Genomic DNA, 19,821 nt, shown 5'->3' with positions numbered 1-19,821 from the left:
AACAGCTCCTCACAGATGCAGGTTTGCTGCCCTGCCTGAAGCAACAGAAAGTGTCCAGACAGCAGAAAGCACTCAGCTTGCCTCTGCTGCAACCTGCAGGCTGCCTCTGGGCTACTGTTTGTCAGGGTCGCTTGTGCAAAAGAAACATCCAGGGCTCAAACAGTAGAGAATCGGCTGTTGTCACAACATGAAAGTCAGAGAGCTTGTGAACACGAGGACAGGGAACAGAGAAACACTGGGCTTACAGCTCCTCCCTGCACATCCCCATTCCAGCCTGGCTAACAGCTTCTTCTCCTGCTTCCTGTTCTTACTAAAGGCTTTTCTCTGCTCAACCTCATTGAGTAGCTCAGAAGACCATTCCTTTATGTACAGACGAAGAGCTCATATCAGGGCAGAGCAATGAATGAAAGCAATTTTGATTCATTAGCCATATCTAAAATGGACAGAGAGATGGAGAGGGTGAGGAGAAAGCTGCTTTTAATTCTGTTTAACCTCAAAAGAAGCATTCTGGGTTTTGTTTATTTTTTTTGCAAATTGGAAATAAAAATTCTTCTCAGGTTCAACCAAAACTTTGCATTCACTTGAAAATGCTTTTAGCTAATAATTTTTAGAGTGAAAAGCTCTCTTGAACTGAAATAATGAGAAACGTCAGCTCATGAATATCTAAAGAAAACTTCCTTTTGTTTCAGAATTGTTCAGTCTAATTCAACCCATCTCAGTCAGCATCCTCCCTCTCATAGAGATGCGCTGCAAGACCTACAGAGATTTTCTGTTTGGGCTTACCTCCACAGTTCACCTTCACTAAAACATCTCTGACCCCACTGGGGACAGAACAGATCCTGTCTGTCAGAGCACAGTGGGTTTGGTAGCTTTCAGTGCAGAAGGCAGGTCCCTGCATGGGCACTTTCTCTGCACAGCCCTCTTTCACTCCACCAGCCCAGATCTGGGTCACCTGAATTACTGCCACGTGAGCAGCTGGTCAGAGATGCTGGATGTCTCTGCTCTCCAACCCTGACTCTCTAAATTACAAGTTTTCCTCTTAGCTTCAAATCTTTCAAGCAAAACAGCTGGGAAACTATTCACTCACTCCCATTAAAATATAATTTCTTCCATTTCCCCCACCTTTGTTTTTTGTTCCAATTAAAAATTCAAATAGCATGTGGCTAAAAACGAACTGCTAAATCCCTGCAAGCACATTATAACAATTACCTTGAATGGTATTTCTCACTCTCAACACCACATATCCATATTAAAAGATACCAGGGGAGCACTTCAGCTGAGCAGTATGAGCACACAGGTAGCAGTCTGGCCCAGCCAGATGAGCTTTGTTTTGCCCAACGTAAATTCTTCACTGCACTTAGGCAGTCTAGGGAATTACAGTTCCTGGAAAGAGCCTAAAAATCATGACCAGAGTGTGTATGTGGGTAAGCTTTTCCCTTCATCTGTTCCAGACACAGCAAAGAGCTGTTAGAGATGAGATGATTTTCTCTGCTATTTATACGTATGAACAATCGGAAGGGAAAAAAGTAAGGAACAGAAGAAATAAACAATGTTATCTCATTTTGGTAGCATCTAGATACTGCCTATTTAATAACTATTATTTACCCCAAGCATTTAATCTTCCTGTAATTACAGAACAAGTTCTTCAAGCCACAAAACACTTCAGTTAATGAGATTAAAGAGGGATGTACAACTCAGCTCTGTCTTTTCATTCTCTCCCCTGGGCTGTAAACATCATTTACAGCCCCACAGCATTTACATACCCCACACCTCTATTGTGGGGGAAGCTCTCAAATAAACTCCACACCCCTCTCCAAAATCAGAATCACTGACAAGAGAAAGTTCAGCACTTGCCATCAAGCACTGGAACTGACTTTCTGCTCCCTCTTGGGGAGAGGCAAAGAAAAGGACAGCAAGAGCTGTTCAAGTCAAAACATGCTAAAACAAATGCAGGAAAGTAGGCTGCACAGGAAAGCGTTAAGCAAATGACCTGCTGTGATACCAGCACTTGGTACAAGAACCAAGCGTGATGTACAGACTGCCATCAAACTGCATCTCACATAAAAGTGAACAGGCAAAAGGGGTGTTGTGACATCACAAGAGATGACTGTGACCTCCCTGACGCTCATGCATCAATTGGGCACCGGTAGAGTGCAGCGAGGACTCGTGTCTGGAATCCTGTCGAGCTTGTTTGCGAGACTTGGAGCGCCGTCCGAGGACTTTGTTTGGGTCGTGCTGTGCGGCTGCCGGCAGCACTGCTGGGTGCCCAGCTCACAGCATTGCGAGTGTTCCCTCGGCCCTGCCTGGCTCAGGCAGCCGGGGCTCCGCCAAGTGCGCTCGCAGCAGCAGAGGTGAGCGGTGCAGGGACACGGCCCTGGGGTGGGTTTGCTGCTCAGGGACCGGGCATCACTGCTGCCAGCCCCGGGGACAGCGAGTGACCGCAGCCTCTCTCTCTCTTTTTCAGTTTGTGACATCTTCTGCCCGCTGCGGCGCCTGCGAGGGGAGCAGCTTCCTGACCTCGGCTCTCCCAGCCCACCTCACAGCCTGGGGCCATGGAGGCGCCATCGCCCTGGACCTGCCCCATCTGCGGGCACGGTCGGGAAGATGTGACCTACGTGACCCCCTGTTTCCATCAGCTGTGCTACGGCTGTGCGCTCTGGTGGGCCATCCAGAAACCGAGCTGTGCTGTATGCGGGCAGAAGGTCAGGACCATCGTGTACTCGGTGAGGTCAGACGAGGATTATCTCGAATGTGCCATCCCACAGCCCACAGCATGCTCAGCTTCTGGCCTGCAGGGTGAGCGGGAGCCTGCAGAGCCAGCTTTCGTTGCTCCGGAGAACAACTTCCCTCCAAAGGTCTGGGCTGCCTTTTTCCAGCAGCAGCCCAACCTCAGACCCCTGCTCCGGTGGCTCGATTGGGAGTTCCGGACCATCTCCAGGAGCACGTGGTGGGTGGTGCACTCCAGGCAGAGCATCGTCCTGCTCTGCCTCTGTATGTACGGGCTGGACGAAGAGGTCTTGCTGCAGGAGCTGCGGCCATCCCTGAGGGACCTCACGGAGAGCTTTGTGAGAAGGCTCATCACCATCACCGCAGCCATCTACGGCCGGCAGCTCCGCCAGCAGCAGCACCACCAGGACAGCCGTGCTGCTGCTGGGCAGCAAGAAAGACCCGTGGCCGCCCCCAGCCCCGCCACTTCCCACCACGGGCCTCCTGCCTCCAGCCCAGGCTGCTCCGCCAGCCCTGCAGGCCTCAGCGCTGAGGAGCTCCCTGCTGACCTTCAGGGGGGTCCCGGGCACCACACCACCAACGCTGTGCCCTCAGAGGAGGAAGTGAGGCAGGCGGTGGCAGCGGGCCCCTGCACCCAGGGCAGGGACCGCTCTGCTGGGGGCACCGGCGGTCCAAGAAGAGGAAGGCCAGCAGCAGCCCCCAGGGCTCCCTGCCACCCCACAAGAGGCGGCGGCAACGGCAGCGCTAGGCCAGCACTGCACAGCCAGCCAGAACATGGCTCGGGGCTGGGAGGCCAACATCTGCCTCTCGGTCTGCTTCTGAGAGGCCAACATCTGCCTTTCCATCTGCTTCTGAGAAGTAAAATCTACGATTAAAAAAAAGAGACCAAGTTGGTCAGTTGGGGTTGCTGTCCCTGCCCATGCTGGTTTCTCCCTTTTCTGGTCCCACGGAAGGCCACAGAATTACATGCTCATCTCCACAGTTAGAAAACAGCAAGCCGTGACAGTGGCAATAAAACAAGCGTGGGCCCCAACACACACAAGATGGACCTCATGTCTGTAATAATAATGCACTCATCGGCCTCCTCCCATACTGCCAGCTCCAGGCCACAAATAAGTCACTTATCTGCAGAAAAGATGCAATTTTTGTTGCTGTTGCTGCTGCATTTGTTGCCATTGTTTTAAGAAAGTAATGAAACCAGAGCAGCACAGAACATGAAGCTGGCCTCATTTGTTCCTTGCTGAAGATTTAACCGTTGTATTTCTTGCCTAAGCAATAAGATGACCAGCAGGACGATGGCAGGCAAGGAACGCTGTGTGTTGTACTGCAGAAAAGCAAATAGATGGGGCGAAGGACCAGGAAAATAGAAAGTAAAGCATCTGTCGGAGGAACAGCTGTCAAGCAGGACCATTCAGCAGCACTTGCTGAATCAGTGTGTACAGGAAGACCAAAAATCACTTCCCAATGGGACGGTAACACTCCGGTGTTTCCCACTGCCCATAGGGTTTCATGCAGTCCTTCCTGCACCTATTGGCTGGACAGAAGGTGGTTTCCCCAGTCACCTTACAAAGGAAGGCAGATGGACACTGAAGAGTGGCTTTGACAGCAATTCCTACAGCTGTGGAGTTCAACTCGTGCACGTTTCATCTCTCACATACAGTCTGCTGCCAAAACATTAAAAAAATATTAAAAATTATCTACTGAGCAGCTGTGCCGTAATTCAAACCCACACCTCAGCACCCAAATAACCAACACAGTTTTTGCCATTTCCCAGCAGTGTCCCAAGAGCTGCTGTCCCAGATGCTCTGTGGGCATCAGAGCCACTCTGATGAAGTCTAACCTACTGTACCAGAAAATTAAAACTGAATTAAAGCTTCCTTAGAAAGCAATAACATTTCCATTTCATTTCCAGGATGATAAAGGGAATATTTTTCTTTGAAGGATGAGCCCCGCACATATCCCAACCAGATCTGCTGACAACAAGATCCTTTTTTACCCGTCAGCACCATCAAGGCAGCAGCTCAGGAGCCACCATGCCCTCAGCCTCAGGCACTCACAGCACACGTGTCAGCATGTTTCTAATCCCGGAGCATTTATTGCCAGGGCTGGGGCAGGAGAAGCAGCACAGCTTGATTCATTAGCTAACATTTATTTAGTGCTCTGAAGGCTCCAAAGTCCTGAATAAGGTCTACAAGTTACTATTACTGTTTTTCTGATCTCAGGATGAATTTCCCTTGCTGGCGGTTAGAAAAACTTTGCCGTGTAATTGAACAAATCCAAATGGGAATAGCAAAGATGCTCAGAGAAGGGACATGCTGGCACGCTCTCATATGCTTACATTCCCAAGCCTGCAGGCAGTTAAGAAACCTGCCTGTAAGCAATTAATTATTATCCCTCCCCAGATCTGTGCTGAACCAGAGCTCACTTTCTACTCCACACATTCCAGCCTTTTCGTGCCACTGTCCGACACAGGAGTACAAATGTAGGTGCCCATTCCTTACACAAATGCCTGCAGCAAAAGAACCCATCAAAGCATTCTCTAGGGACAATTCAGTGTAGCTGCAGCTTCCCCGAGCTGTCAGTCAGTTTGATACCTGGTGGCTGAACTGACAAGTTGATGCTTCTCATCTGTTGTATCATACAGCCCAGCACAGAAAAATTGCAAAGGTCACATCCCTGTGCAGATCCATACTCCAATAACCCAGTGATGGGTCTAAATCTAACAAAGAGTAAATGAAGCACCAGCGAGCAAGCACTGGTACCCCACCAAAGCAGCGTGGCCTCACTATGAGCTGCTGTGCTCTGAGGTCCTCAGCTCCAGCTGCAGCAGCACACACACAGCGTGCAGGTGGCAAACAGACTGAGGAGGAGAAAGGTCTCTGTCCCCTGCTTGCCAGCCCTGATGACTCACAAGCCCATTGTCCAAAAGATTAAACAGAATTGAAAAAACCTGGTAGCACGATCAAAATATAAGCAGCTGTGGCTCAGACACACACAGAGCTCAGAGCCTGCGCGCTGCTCTGACCTCCCAGGGCTGGTAGCAAACATGGGCAGTGTCACCGACCACATCCATCTCCTTCAATCTTTGCCCTGCCCACAGAGTTCAGAGGCAGGTCTGCACACCCCTCATGTGCTCGTGGGGACCCGGATTTCCTTTTCTTCTCACAAAGCTCTCATCCGACTCCCAGAACGAGACTGTGAATCTCAGAGGCAGCTGCCAGCTTTTGCTGGTTACTGGTAAATCTAGACTTTCCTTTCCTAGCTTTCTTGATGCTTGTTTGCCACATTATGATTCGGTGCTTGAATTTATGTAAAATTTAAATGAGCAGAGCCCAACACACTCGTGTGCTAAAATGCTTCAAGTTAATTTGATCAGACTTCTGGGTCCAGAGTCCCAGCAGACCAGCACGGATAGACCGGGGCTCATTTATATTCGTGTACTTGAGATGGAAACAAAAGGAAAATAGAACTTAGGTCCAGCAGAAGGTGCTTTTGAGATCTCTTTGCTGGGCCCAACAAAACTAGAATATCTGAAATATTTCCACATCTCCACAGCAACCTGCTGAGCCCTTGCCTGGCTGTAGTGGGTCTGGGCTGCTGGCCTAGGAAGTTGCTACACAAAGATAGAAGGCTGCAGTCCTCACATAGCTGTTAATCATTTACCTTCTCCTACACAAAGTGACTGCTGCCAGTTATAGCTGAGAAAGCCTTTGTGGATCTTGGGAGGAATTTTCCTTTATTCAAGGAATGCTATTCTCCAGCTTCAACATGCTCCATCAACCAATAGGCAGAATTGGTCGCTTTTATAATATTTTTTTCTTTTGCTGCTTTATTCTGTCAGTCGTGTGTTTAATTCACAACGCGCTCAATCTCTTTTGAACTTTATTTTTAAAAAGAAACTTGTTTTAACACCAAGCATTACTATTATTGCTTTGCTTTTGTGGCTGACTGCCATCAGAGTTCTCTAAAACACACCCCACACAGGACAGAGTATTTGCTCTGCTCGTGGCTGGCAAAGAGTAGCCCTGGCACTGCACGACTGCATCCTCTCCTGTATTTGCATTGTGCCACCTTGGAGATTTTCAAGACCCAATTGAAGCCAAGACCTAAGCAAAGTGGTTTGAATCCAATGCTGGGCCTGCTTTGAGCAGGGGGTGGAGAAGACACTTTCCTGAGGTATCTCAACCTCTCCTTCCTACCTGTGCCATTCCACTATTTCACACTCCTGGGAGATGCTAACACGGGTGGGTCCATGTAAAGCTAAAGAAGTTCAACACAGCAAAGAGCAAGGCTTTGCACTTGGGTCAGAGTAATCCCAGGTACGTATACCAACTGGGGGAAGAAATCCTTGAGAACAGCCCTGCAGAGAAGGAGCCAGGGGTCCTGGTGGATGACAAACTGACCACGACCAGCAGCGTGCTCCTGCAGCTTGGAAAGCAAAAGGTGTCCTGGGCTCCATCAGAAGAGGTATGGCCAACAAAGACAGGGAAGGGTGGCCCTGCCTTGTGGCAGGGGCGTTGGGACTTGATCTTGAGGCCCCTTCCAAGCCAAGCTATTCTATGATTTTATGCTAATAAGCTAGCACAGATATTTTTACCTGGATTTGCTCTCCAGTGATTTAGGGACACATACCCTGTCAAATTTTGCAGAAGCCTTTAACACTGCTCACGTTTCAGACAGTTTGTCAGTTTGACAGGGAACATTTGGGCTGCTGGTCTTTGTGACAGCTGGAGTTTTAGTTCCAGAAATTATCTTCTCTACCTCCTCACACCAGCAGCCCGTAAGCACGATGGAGCTGATCTCTGCAGAGATGCAACCTGCTCATCCTTCCTACTACAAATCCGCTGTGACACTGGTCATTACTCTCACAGAAAATAGGAAAGAAAGGAAGAAAAAATTTAGCTGTTTTGCCTTCAGTTGCCACAAAAAAATGTTTGAAGTTTTCTTGGCAGAATTTCTGGTGTTAAAAGGCATATATGAAACATTTGGTTTTCAGGAGTTCAGGCTTACAATAAGAAAAAGAAAAGGATTGTGGTTGTTTTTTTTTTTTTTTTTTGTGGAAAGCAGCCATTTCTTCCTCAAAGGCATCTGCTCAGCCACAAATCCAGCACAGTGTCAAAAAGCCATTTCACTGAAGTAGTTTCAGCGAGTGCTTCTTACTCACCTATTCCAGTAATAGATTGCACACCTCTGCAGAGCAGCTAGCTTCTTTTCTTATTCTACAAGCATTTATATTTTTCCTGTCAGTGCCCACAACTCAGACTATTTACATTTCTCTCCAGATCACCACTCTGTTTCTTGAGTTTGCTTTTGCCTTTCTTTCCTGCCTGCTGCAAATCATCTATCACATCTGATCTTCTCAGGTTTGGGTGCTGTTTATTTCCCTGCTCTTTGCAGCAGCAGCTACTAACAGCATGGCCACCATCCACCTTTCTGTCTGTACCACTGCTGTTCAGCTAACAGTGACAATTCTAGGGGCAGTCTGTACATGCATCTCACTTTCAGTATCTGGGATCAACAGCTTCCAAATAGCACCAGGAGAGCCCACGTAGCTGAAGAGAGGACCTGTGCTCACTGAAGGATTCAAGTGCCCAAATAGACAGCAGTTCACAGTGCCTGAACCATTAATATTGCAGAAAAGCTCAACCCAGTGTTAAGTTCACACAACCCTGCTACATACTGGCCTGTGATTTCCAGGTTGCGTCATACAGCAAATACTGAATTCCCAAATATTAGATCTTCATACAATTTGTTTTTGTTTTTATTCCTGAAGCATCTGATATTTTAGCGAGTACTTTACTGTTCTTCTCATGACCCTCTCAGACCATTCCCCAGCACTGCTGTCCCTGCTCAGACCCTGCCTTCCCTGTACTCATCCTTGCATCCTGCCCTGTTACCACATCTTCACTTTCTCTCTGTAATTGCCACAAAGGCTTTCAGTGTCACAAAAGCCTTCTTACCATCCCACCACTCGACACTGACACTAAGCTCCCTTCCAATGGGTCCAGCTCAAGAACATTCAGAATGAGCCAATACATCCATCCATCACTGTACTCTGATACAGACCTCAGAGGATTTCCCCGTGCACTGACATTACAGCAGATTGGACCAAAATGCCACAACAGCATTGTAATGTGGTCATCCCTGCTCAGCCCTAACACAGCTGAGAAATGGCAAAGAAATAGCCTAGAATGTATGTGCATAAGACACCTACCATGTGAAAATGGCTCTGCTTGAAGAAACAGGACTCTTTCTCAGAAATTGAATTTGATGTTCCAAAATTTCATATTCTGTAGCTTAGCAACAATTTCATTATTTTTAATCAGACAAGAAGCTGTTTTTCAAATACATTCTGAAATGCACAAGTCCTAAAATTTTGAGCAGTTTTGTGTTTCCCTGCAAAAAGAAATGCATGGGAGAACAGATACATCACCATTATAGATTATGACTTCTTCCACAAAGACTGAATGGAGATCAATTACTTCCGAGCCACTTTGCCTTTTCCTGAGTGCCACTGTTGCTTAATCGATGGTCTGTGTGTAATGAGATAGAAAAGCAGCTCAGAGAACAGGAAAGGCTTTTTTCAATAGAGAAATGTTGCACACTGAGTAGCACCTGAGAGGGGAGGAGACTGATCTACGCTGGAGCCAGGGCTATGAAAATCCTCAGCCTGTGCAGTAGCAGAGGTGGACCGAGGCTATCTGTAAATGTAAGGTAAGACTCCACAAGTGTAAAAAAGCTCTAACTCTAAATGGGGGAAGACATCTAGGAAGTAAAAAAGCCACTTGTCACATTTCACAAAGTATCTTCATCACAGAGCAGTTGGCACAACAGAAGAAAGAATTCCTGGCTGTGGGTGCAATCAGGACCTCTCCCCACTCTCACTCTCCAGAAGTTGTGCATTTTTACTGAAGCTCCATCTCCTCCTGCCCAGCCCACACCAGGCTCCTTCTCCATAAGTAAGAGGTGCATTGGCAGTGGGGTGCCAGGGGCTTGGGCATGGAGTGCTGCTGGTGGGAACGTCGCTGAATTACACAGTGAGGAAGGGGCCACCATAGAGGACAAAAAAAGGAAACATCTGAGAGATGTATGTCTTGCAGCACAACAGTGAGGGTGTGAAGGGATTGTATGGGCCTGGGAGTCCTTCTGCACGAGACATGCAGGTCCTAACTTACCCTATTTCTCCTTCTCAGGAAGGGACTTGGGATCCCTCTCACTGCTTTCTTCTGTCAATTTCCAGCAAAGAACTCAGGACTCATCTGTAGAAGTTGAAGGAAGGATTTGAGGGAGAGTACAAACTTGAATATTTTCTCTGTGCACCTCTTCTCTTCCTCCTGAATTCTCCAGATACAGCTACTCGCAATGCTGAGCCCTGCTGTGGATCAGTGTATGTAGCTCAGGCAAACAACTGCTGTAGAATTCTTGGACATGATTAGACTCCCAAAGGCAGCAGCTGATAATAACAAGTAATAATTTATTATATGATAAAATAACAATTTATGCAAGAAAGATGTGATACTAGAGAAGTTTTCCTTACTAGACAAAGGGATAAGATTAAGAATTAATCAGTGGGTTCCAATCAACTGCAGTGGATTCCTCATCACTGACATTCTTAAAATAAAGCCGGGAAGTTTCTCTACCAAACCTGCTGTAATTTCATTGGGGGTTAGTTCAAGGAAATCCTATGGTTTCCATTAGAGTTAGATAGGCAGCACGACCCTAAAGCTCACAAGTATTTCCCAGTGGGCTCACAAGTATTGCCCAACCAGCTTCAGCATACAGCAAGCTGAGGGCAATCAGCCATCAAAGGAAGAGCTGCTTTCTGCACGAAACATAAGAAAAACAGTCCTAACTCCCCAGTTCTTCAGTGCTCCTACAACTGAATTTCAATTTCATGAATGCCAGGAGGCCTGAAGCTGATTGTAAAGGGTAGTTTCCATTAGTTTCTGCCTTCCAGGATCCCAACACCTCAGTGCTGTTGGGAATCACATAAGATATCCAGACCACTGGAAAAGCACCCTGTTCTGATTAGCTTAAGTCTGAACAAAATAAACTACAAGAATTGTGCTACTCGGGCTAGTCGTGGGTCCAGCTGATAAGTTACAGGCTGTAGCTTAGCTGTTGTCATTGCCTCCAGTAAATATGCAAAGATAGCAATCAGATGGTATTTATTTAAACCACAATTACCTTCTCATTAGCCCTAAGTGGAATTCTTATGATGGAGCTCCCTTTGATCATTGGCACACGTTTCCCCAGGAGGCTTTGTTTCATTTTGGATGAGATGGAAGAGGAGGGGAGACAGATGAATCAGAGTTCGTGCTGATGGGAATAATCTTTGGAAATGCCCAGATGCCCTGACTATGCCTGTGTTTGCAGCATCAGTACAAGCTATACTCTGAATGCTTGCACAGAACATGTTCTGTGTGCCATCAGCAGAAACATCTAAAGTATGCCTGTATTTACCAGGCCTTTGTTTCATGATCTGCCATGGGGAAGTTGTTTTGATTTGTTTTTATTACTGCTGTTGTGATGTGGTTGTTCCAACTGTTCCATCCCTACAAAGGACAAGCCAAGGGGATTTGAATTAAACCCAATACATTGAGTTGTTTCTCCTGCACCAAAGATATTACTAATTGGTGTCAGTCAACTGACAATTTAGCCACTGGCTTTTCTTTTGTTTCCTTTTCTTTTCCTTCAAGCTCTATCACAGATATTTTTATGTTTGTAAATTACGTTTTCCCCCCCTTTTTCCCTCTACAGCAAAAAGGAAACCAGCAGCCTTCAAAAAATCACAGAGGATGGTAAGAAATCCACCATCTGTCTACAGGAGTATAAGCAATTTGAAAAAAAAAGCATATTCAAGTCAACATGAAAGAACCACAAATAAATGCCACCACTATTTGTTTGGATTGGTTCATTCTGATAGACAAGATAGGAAGTCACAGAATCACAGAATTGTAGGGGTTGGAAGGGACCTCCAGAGCTCATCGAGTCCAACCCCCTGCCAAAGCAGTTCCCTACAGCAGGTCGCACAGGTCGGCATCCAGGCAGGTCTGGAACATCTCCAGAGCAGGAGACTCCACCACCTCCCTGGCAGCCTGTTCCAGTGCTCCTCACCTCACTGTACAGCAGTTCCTTTGCACATTGGTGCAGAACTTCCTATGCTGCAGTTTCCAGCCATTTCCCCTTGTCCTGTCTCCATTCACCACTGAAAAGAGTCCGGCCTCGCCATTCTGCCCCCTACACCTCAGATACTGATAGACCTGGATCAGGTCCCCTCTCAGTCTTCTTTTCTCAAGGCTGAACAGACCCAGTTCACTCAGCCTTTCCTCATAGCAGAGATGCTCCAGGCCCTTCACCATCTTCGTGGCCCTCCGCTGGACTCTTTCCAAGAGATCCCTGTCTGTTTTATACTGAGGAGCCCAGAATTGGATGCAGTGCTCCAGGTACTCCAAATGATAGTAAAATAACTGGGATAAGGGTTGTTAAAATATTCTGGTCCTAGATTTTTACTTCCCATATCTCCAAGAAGCATGCTATATTTTGGGATCAGTGAACAGATTTCACTACTAAGAAAAAAGAAATTAAAAGACTTAGGTACATCCCAACAGAAAAAAGGCAGTTTTTGAGCTCCCCCCTGGAGGATGGAAAAAATATTTTCTTCTATGTTACAGGTCCAAAGGACACCTGTGCTGAGTATAGCAAGCATGAGTGTTTTATAATGGCAAAGGCACTTGAGAACCTGGAAGTGAGCCATGCTGTCCTGGTGACCAATAGTTTTGGGGGGTCTGGGTGCAGCTCAGATCATGCTGCTCCAGCTGCAAGTTGCGTACATCTCTAGCCCCATGAGATACGTGGTCCATCCCACAGCATATCCATGTCACATTGTCAACTGCCTGATTCTGTATCCAAGACAGAGAGAAAACACACTGACATGCAGGCAGAAACACAGTTAAGTGCACTTGGATGTTTTGCCTGTATTAAAGTTTCCCTATGGATGCCCATTTTGCTCCCCAAAGCACCCTGTGAAGATATTTCTGAGGTTCAAGAGTGCGGATGTTTGGAAAGTTTGCTCTCAGTACCTTTATGCTAACTATAGCTCAGACATACTCAAGCCAGCTCCCTGATTCACTGGTAACCACTTCTGACTTGATGATCTTTCACTAAAATGGGTGCACTTCTGGGATATGTTTACATCTCACAATTCAGGATATCACTGAAAAGCCCCAAGCCTCTCTGGAGCTGAGACCTGAATGAAATTCCTTCTGTTGAGAATCAGAGCTTGTATTTTTCAGGTTCCGGAGACACTAAATTAAATGAATTCCATTTTAAATACTTACTTTTCAGACATGATGGTTTTAGAAGAAATACAGCTCTTCAACCAAAGAGAAAGTTCAATAATTTACCTTTAAAAATATATCTTGATTGTTTAGTTCACATCCTGAATGGCAGAGAGGTGCAAACCCATGATTTCTGAATGAGTCTGGCAAATCTGGGCTCAAAACAACACCATTCCTGAGACAATGCCAAAGCTGCAAGTAGTTCCTTCAGAAGCTGTTCTATAAAGAACAAAAGCCCCAGTTCAGCACTTTGCATATGGTTATGTCTAGATTAAAAGATGTGCAGCAAATTCCCTCGAAATCACTGGAACTACTCACATGATAAGAATGAAGCACAAGCTTGGGTATCTTGTTGAGCTGATGCCTCAGGATCATGATAAGCTTAATAAGCATTCATCCTAAACACTGCAAAAATATAAGCTGTGAAATTCTCATCAAAAATAAGAAGCCTCAAGACATACAGAGATGAATCATGAAAAACAAATTGGCAAGCTTCTTATTAAAGCAAAAGAAAACACAACATCATGCAATCAGAGCAATAAAGAAGCTCTAGCTCTTCGTCAGCTAGAATAATCAAATCAAAGCAACATAAAAATATCTATACACAAAATAATGGCAGACAATCAAAAGCAAAAGAGCTCAGCACCTAATGAACCCTGCTTGGAATAGCGTGCATCACATACAGTTTGGATATAAATCCTGCCCCAGCTCATCAGAAGAACTTAAACCTGCTCACTATAATCCATGAATGAGAACACATGAAGGAGCTGTACACGTCTTAAAACACCTCTGGGCCTGTGGTGGCCCTCCCCAGCAGGACAGAGCTCTGCACCCACCAACAGCAAACCTTTAAGACTTTGGCCAAGAACATGCAGGAACAAGAGGGCTGTGTTAGTCTGAAGTAGCCACAGCATGCAAAACTTCCATGAGTAAAATCAATTCTCCAAGGGCTTCCAGGTTGTGTTCTGGGCTGTGCTGTTACTAAGAGGAGGTTGCTCATTTCTGATGGAGTCAATAAATAATTTGAATAACACCAGAGAGATTTGTCACTGTACGCTTTACTGAGCAGTGCAAAGTAAGAAAATATTTCTGAGAAAAGAGGCTGTTGGCAGGAAAAGTGCTCATTCTGTAGCTGAAGCTGGAGACACGGAGATCAAGAGTTAAACTTCAACATGAAAGAACAAGTGATTGGTAACGCAGCAATGCAGGATTAAAAGTGGGAAGCCTTGGCTAGGAAGGGCATTTAGCAGCAGCACACTCAATGATGAGCACACTTCATGAAAGGGAATCTATCCACTTAGCATTTCTTTGCAAGATCATGCAGGGAGGTTCACAGCTCCTATAATACAATTACTTTCTCTAAAAGACCAATTCAGAAAGCAATTACACATCATTAGCATTGTACTTCGAAGGCCTAAGCTGATCCAAGAGAGTAAACCCCACAGCTTGACTAAGCTACTGCTCTGTGCCACTCATTTGTATCTTGTGCCCCAAGTCAGGTAGGTACTGCTGAGAGCCCATCATTGGTGATTTTTGCACAGGAGAGCTCAGAAGATTAGAAAATGCAATAAAACTGAAAGAGAATGCACAGGGAAACCCCAACAGTTCATCACTCAGAGACCACTGCAAGGTCATTTTTAGTCTACCTCCTCCATAACCATTCGTTTTATTTATTAAGCACCATTCCTAAACTGAAATAAAAGTTTTCTTTTTTGTTTGTTGTCAAAGAGGGAAATAAGGAAGATCACATACAACTTGTCCAAATTAGCTAACCAAAAATGGCTTTACCTGTAGACGAGTCCCTTGAAGCTAGAAGTATGAGTACTGCTAGTTAAACCCAGATTAGATTCCAAGGATGCCTTGGCTACTGCTGCCAACACAGGCACAGCTTCCAGGTTTTCATTATGGACTGCAGAATTTTCTTTGTAAACACAAAGGATCCTGAAACAAGCTTATACTGCCCACATGGGAGGCCCTGCTTGCTTTGTGCTAGGATTATCTCCTTCAGCACATGAAAGCTGGGTCCCTCTGTCATGCAGTTGCTTCTCTTGAGGCCACTTAGTTCTACCTGCAGCAATGGTTTGTGCCTCCAGTTCAGGTTCACCAGCAAATCTAGGTGGGATCATGCAGCCCCTCACCACCTCCAGCAACATCCCCCATCCATACACAGATCTGCCCCGCAGAGAAGTGAAGCTCAGACAGGTTATCCACTGCACAGCTCCTCAATTTGTAACTCAGTGCATTTTTATAAATTGACACTGTTTCTTATTAAAGGTTTATTAAGCCTGCTTGTAGCCAATTTAAGATAAGAAATATCTTTTAACCTCTTCTTTCCTTGCTACACAATCATAGATCGAGTAACACCACACATATTTAGATGCAAATCAGTTTTCCCTGATGACTTTCAGATCTATACATGCTAAGAAAATGATAAAGAAGTTAAACATCTGTTCTTTAATTAGACTCAGCCTAAAGAATTATATGAAAATTATAGTAATTGTGACAAGGAATATTAAACACTCCCACAGTTCAAAATTTCCAAATGCATCGTTTGCACCCCTCAGGATAATTCACCACAAGTTTCTCAACCAAGCCACACACTTAGCAGTTTCTAACCTGTTTCTCTCTCTGACTTGACAGAAACTGTTCAAGGGATGAGTGTCAGAGTAGTTTCCCTGTCTCTTACTACTCTGTTTGTACTCTCAGAGGATGGGAATTTATATACACATCAGCAAACGCTTTCTGCCGGCTGGGAACATCGCAGTATTTCTCATATATCTTCCTCTAGTGGCTCTATCTACCCTGCATTACAGTATCACTAGAGGAACTCACTCTGAAGATTAACACAGTCAACATCTTGGAAAATGCATCCTGCCTTCATTAACATCTCACGAGGACACGAGACACCAACCCACTGCTATCACCCGTGTTACACATACATCAGCTCACAAAGAAATGGGCTACAAAGGCAAGTGCTTTGTTAGCAAGAACAACCTGATCTCTGCCACAGCAAACTGTTACAGGTTTACTGCACTTCCTCACTGAGAGGTTTAAATTCTCATGCTTCTTTTACACAAACTGCTAAAGGAGGGATCTACATTTTTTCCTCTCTTTGCCCACTACAACAAAGCATCTTGCTCTCCTTAGCAAAGTGCTGCTAAATAGTAACCTTGTGATGATATTTATGCTCCAGGTTGACTTGACTTCTTTCTGCATTTTTCCCAGCCTTCACCTTCTCCCAGGTCAGTTCCTGAATCCTGTAAATGCCTTTTGTTTCATAAAGATGAGACACTCAGAACCTCCCAAATTGCCTCACTGTTTGTGAAATCCATAAAGGAATAAAAAGCCCAAATGACAAAACATTAGAGAACTGGGTTTTCAAACCTTAACAAGGTATTCCTTGGAGTATGAGCTCAGCCCACCTGTGCAGCTGTCAGAGCAATGCTAAAATGCTTCACTGACACACTGGCAGAAATAAGAAAAACCTGGTTTAAAAACACTGTAGGCAGCCTTCTAAACAGCTTATGTTTCCCAGATGAAGGTACTGCACCAAGCAGCAGATCAGTCAGGGAGAGGTGAAATTATAACCCCATCACCTCCCCTCGAAGAGAGGCTGATACTTCAATTATTTACACAGGGTTTAAACATTTAGTTGGCACTTACACCCTTAAGGAAACTACAGTTACCACTTCATCATTACACGGAGCCTATCATTTATTCATAGAATCAATAGGAACACAAAGCAACAGTAATGCTTCATTCCTTTGCGTGCATCACATGGGTCAAGGCATAGAGATTGTGATCTTCTAGAGGAAGCAGCCTGAATTTTGGGTTAACACAGCTGCCCACCAGACAGGTAAATTCGAGACAACATCTTCGAAACTAGAAAGTGGACAACGATCCAAACAGGAGTGGATTACTGTCCTGATTAGTGATGGCAGAGATGCAGACTGAGACCAAACTTCCAGTGGCAGGCAATGAACCTGGGACCCTTTAACCTGCAACTGAAATATTTACAGCTTCCCAACGCATCTTGTTTTTAGCAAAGCCAGAAGTAAAGCGTTGTGCAGCTGAGCCACTGCTAATGAAAATAATGCCATGTAGTATTTCAACAGCATGATTTCACTTTGCCCTGGGTGACCTCATTTCATAGCAGGGTAGGAACATCTCGTTTTCTTCAGCATCCACTGCGGAAGGTACCAAGAGGGAGATGCTCCTTGCTTTTCAGAAGGCACTCTTTTTAAAAGCAGAAATTAAAATAAAAATAAAAATAAAAAAAAATAGAAACCCAATTCAGGGAAGCTGGCATGCTAACTCATTTTCATTTAACTGCAATATCATAAAATCAGACCAGGAAGCATCCTTCCAAAGCATGATAATACAATACAGCATTAACCCAATGCTATTATCTTTAAATGCCCCTTATGTCTCTTGAATTTCCTTTATAAACAATGGATGAACTCAGCAAAGAACAGCTTTAATGCAGTCAATCTCATTTCAGGTTTAACTGAATGGAGAACAGCTGACCAAAAACGTAAACTCATCCTTTTATATGCTTCATAACTGAATCAGAAGCCCTACATACTCCTTTTCTCTTAAGAAACCTGTACTGCTGCCCTGTTAGCCTACAGACATACCTACAAAAAAGCTAATTCTAACTCACTATCAGAATGAGACAGCACACTGGTTATTCCATTCCTGACACACAAATAGTTGTTTCTGAACTGCACTGCCTAAGATCTCCAATTCTTCCCTCCTCTAGCTCTGCCACGTGCAGGATTTGCAGTTCCTTGGTTCCTGGCTCACTCACCTTAAAGATCACAGACAATAACTCTGTTGCCAAGCTTTTAGCACCTTTCCTTCCTACCATCATTCATCGTTGTCTCTTCTGGCAGGCACTGAAATAGAGACTGACGTGCTGTAACATCTGCATTGTATTTAATTCCTTTTATTTTATTTTGAAACATTACCTGCACCACGGCTCAGAATGCTCTGTGCCCCATTATGAACTAGACAGAAACATAATGAAAACTGATCATACTTAGGCTGGATATCAGCACATGCTAGGACTACCAATGGAGCTCTTATGGAAAATAATGCCTTTACAACAAGAAAGGGCAGCAGGATTCATAACATGAATAATACTTGCATTAATATTTGTCATTCCATCAGCACCAAGAGGCACAGCTGGCCTAGACCTCACTCAGTTGCCGGCCATGGCTTTGGTCTCACTCTTGTCAAGCAAATACACATTTATTTTTCCCTTTGCTGAGACTAAAGGTCTGGCACAGCAGGGTGACAAAGGTAATACAGCTATATTGCTGTAAAGATAGTTGATCAGAAATTACACCTACTGATCAGTAACGGTACAAACCCGGTATGCTGCACAAGGCATTGAAGTGTTATGCATCTAAGAAGCCAAAATCCAGCACGTTTCTAATTCTCCCTTGTGTCCCAAATCTCCTCACAGCCCGGTTCTGTCAAACATTAGTCAATAATTCTACCACTGCCTCGGAGGAAAGTCACAATAATTGCTAAGTTGGCAAAAACAGCAGCCCGTGAAGTGGTAAATATTGATGGCTCCAAGTTTTCAATATAGGCCAACCTGGAACACTTGGTGAATGAGGACTAACTCAACTTCATTTTAAAGAAAAAAGAAAGGTCATACCAAAGGACAGAGACAGCAATATATACCTAATTTTTGTTAAGACCATCAAGAACTGTGGTTGTCATTGAGCTGAGTTTTTACAAACTGAGACCAAATTCTCAGGAGAGGAAAAAGCAATTATGGTCATGAAGTATTTAAGCTTTGGATCCGTGCAAATTCTGGATATACAAGCTGGACATTTGGTGGCATATGGACTGATTTCCAGCTTTTCTTGCTTGTTGCAATGTATCCCATGCACGGCAGAAAATGGTATGAAAATTCCACCAGGATGTGGGAAAGTTTGAAGAAACAAACACAAAAGCAGCTGTAAACTGAGAAACAAAAATGCCTTCCTGTGGAAAGAACAGCAGTATTTTAACATTTTTTAAGTGCAAAAAACCCTGGCAAGATGAAAAGCTTGAAATGAGAATTTCTGTTTGGGGATGCTGGTGCGTAGTGCATCAGCTTTGATGTCTCCTCCTGTCCCCTTGCCAAACACTGCAGCAGAACTGCTCATGTTCTGTAATAGTCACCACCATGCTTTTGGTGACTGAATTGCATCATGGACGGCTCATGTTCACAATGCAGGAGATTGCTTTTAGCAAGAATGGGGAAGCATAACAAAAAACCCCACGACTCCCATCCACTACTGAGACAATTCAAGTCTGGACTGATGCTGAAATCAACACAATACAACTTGCTGAGTGGTTTTCTAACAGCAACCAATAAATAAATAAAAATAAATCAAAGCTGTATTGGGTTTGCAGTTTGGGTTGTATTATTTCTCCCTATTTTTTATTGTTTTCCAAACTTTCATTTTGCAAGGACTAATTCGCCTACACAGAACCAGACTGAGCAGAGGAGCCCCCTTCAGGCCCACCACACAGCTGTCTACACATCTCTGTATGCAGGGCCCCAGCAACCCCCCGTGCCAAAGAGGGCAAGGGGCTCCTTAAGACAGAACACAGAGGAAGGGGGAATTGAGCAGTTCCACTGATTTCCACTTAAGTGTTTTCTTTTTGCTCAGAGCAGATCCAGGAATTAAATTCCTCAAATCCTGGTATTTGAAGCACATCCCTGAGAGCTTGGTACGTTCCTCCAAATTTC

The 19,821-nt window shown here is 44.9% G+C and overlaps 1 protein-coding gene and 1 long non-coding RNA gene across 2 annotated transcripts in view; both read right to left on the bottom strand.

Annotated features, from left to right (window-relative positions):
• Positions 1-19,821, bottom strand: part of ASIC2 (acid sensing ion channel subunit 2) — a 416,369-nt gene that overhangs the window by 255,922 nt on the left and 140,626 nt on the right. The window lies entirely within an intron of this gene.
• LOC122188354 lies at positions 9,937-13,474 on the bottom strand. The gene is made up of 3 exons (XR_006181564.1): positions 13,386-13,474; positions 13,134-13,286; positions 9,937-9,986 (listed from the first exon to the last, which is right to left on the bottom strand). It is a non-coding gene; the product is annotated as an uncharacterized LOC122188354 (long non-coding RNA).

Source organism: Lagopus leucura, unplaced genomic scaffold (genome assembly GCF_019238085.1).
Source record: "Lagopus leucura isolate 7727_CA_CO unplaced genomic scaffold, USGS_WTPT01 Super-Scaffold_100059, whole genome shotgun sequence".
Taxonomy (NCBI): domain Eukaryota; kingdom Metazoa; phylum Chordata; class Aves; order Galliformes; family Phasianidae; genus Lagopus; species Lagopus leucura.
The sequence above is the reverse complement of the archived record's forward strand: the minus strand, read 5'-3'. Positions and strand labels throughout refer to the sequence as shown.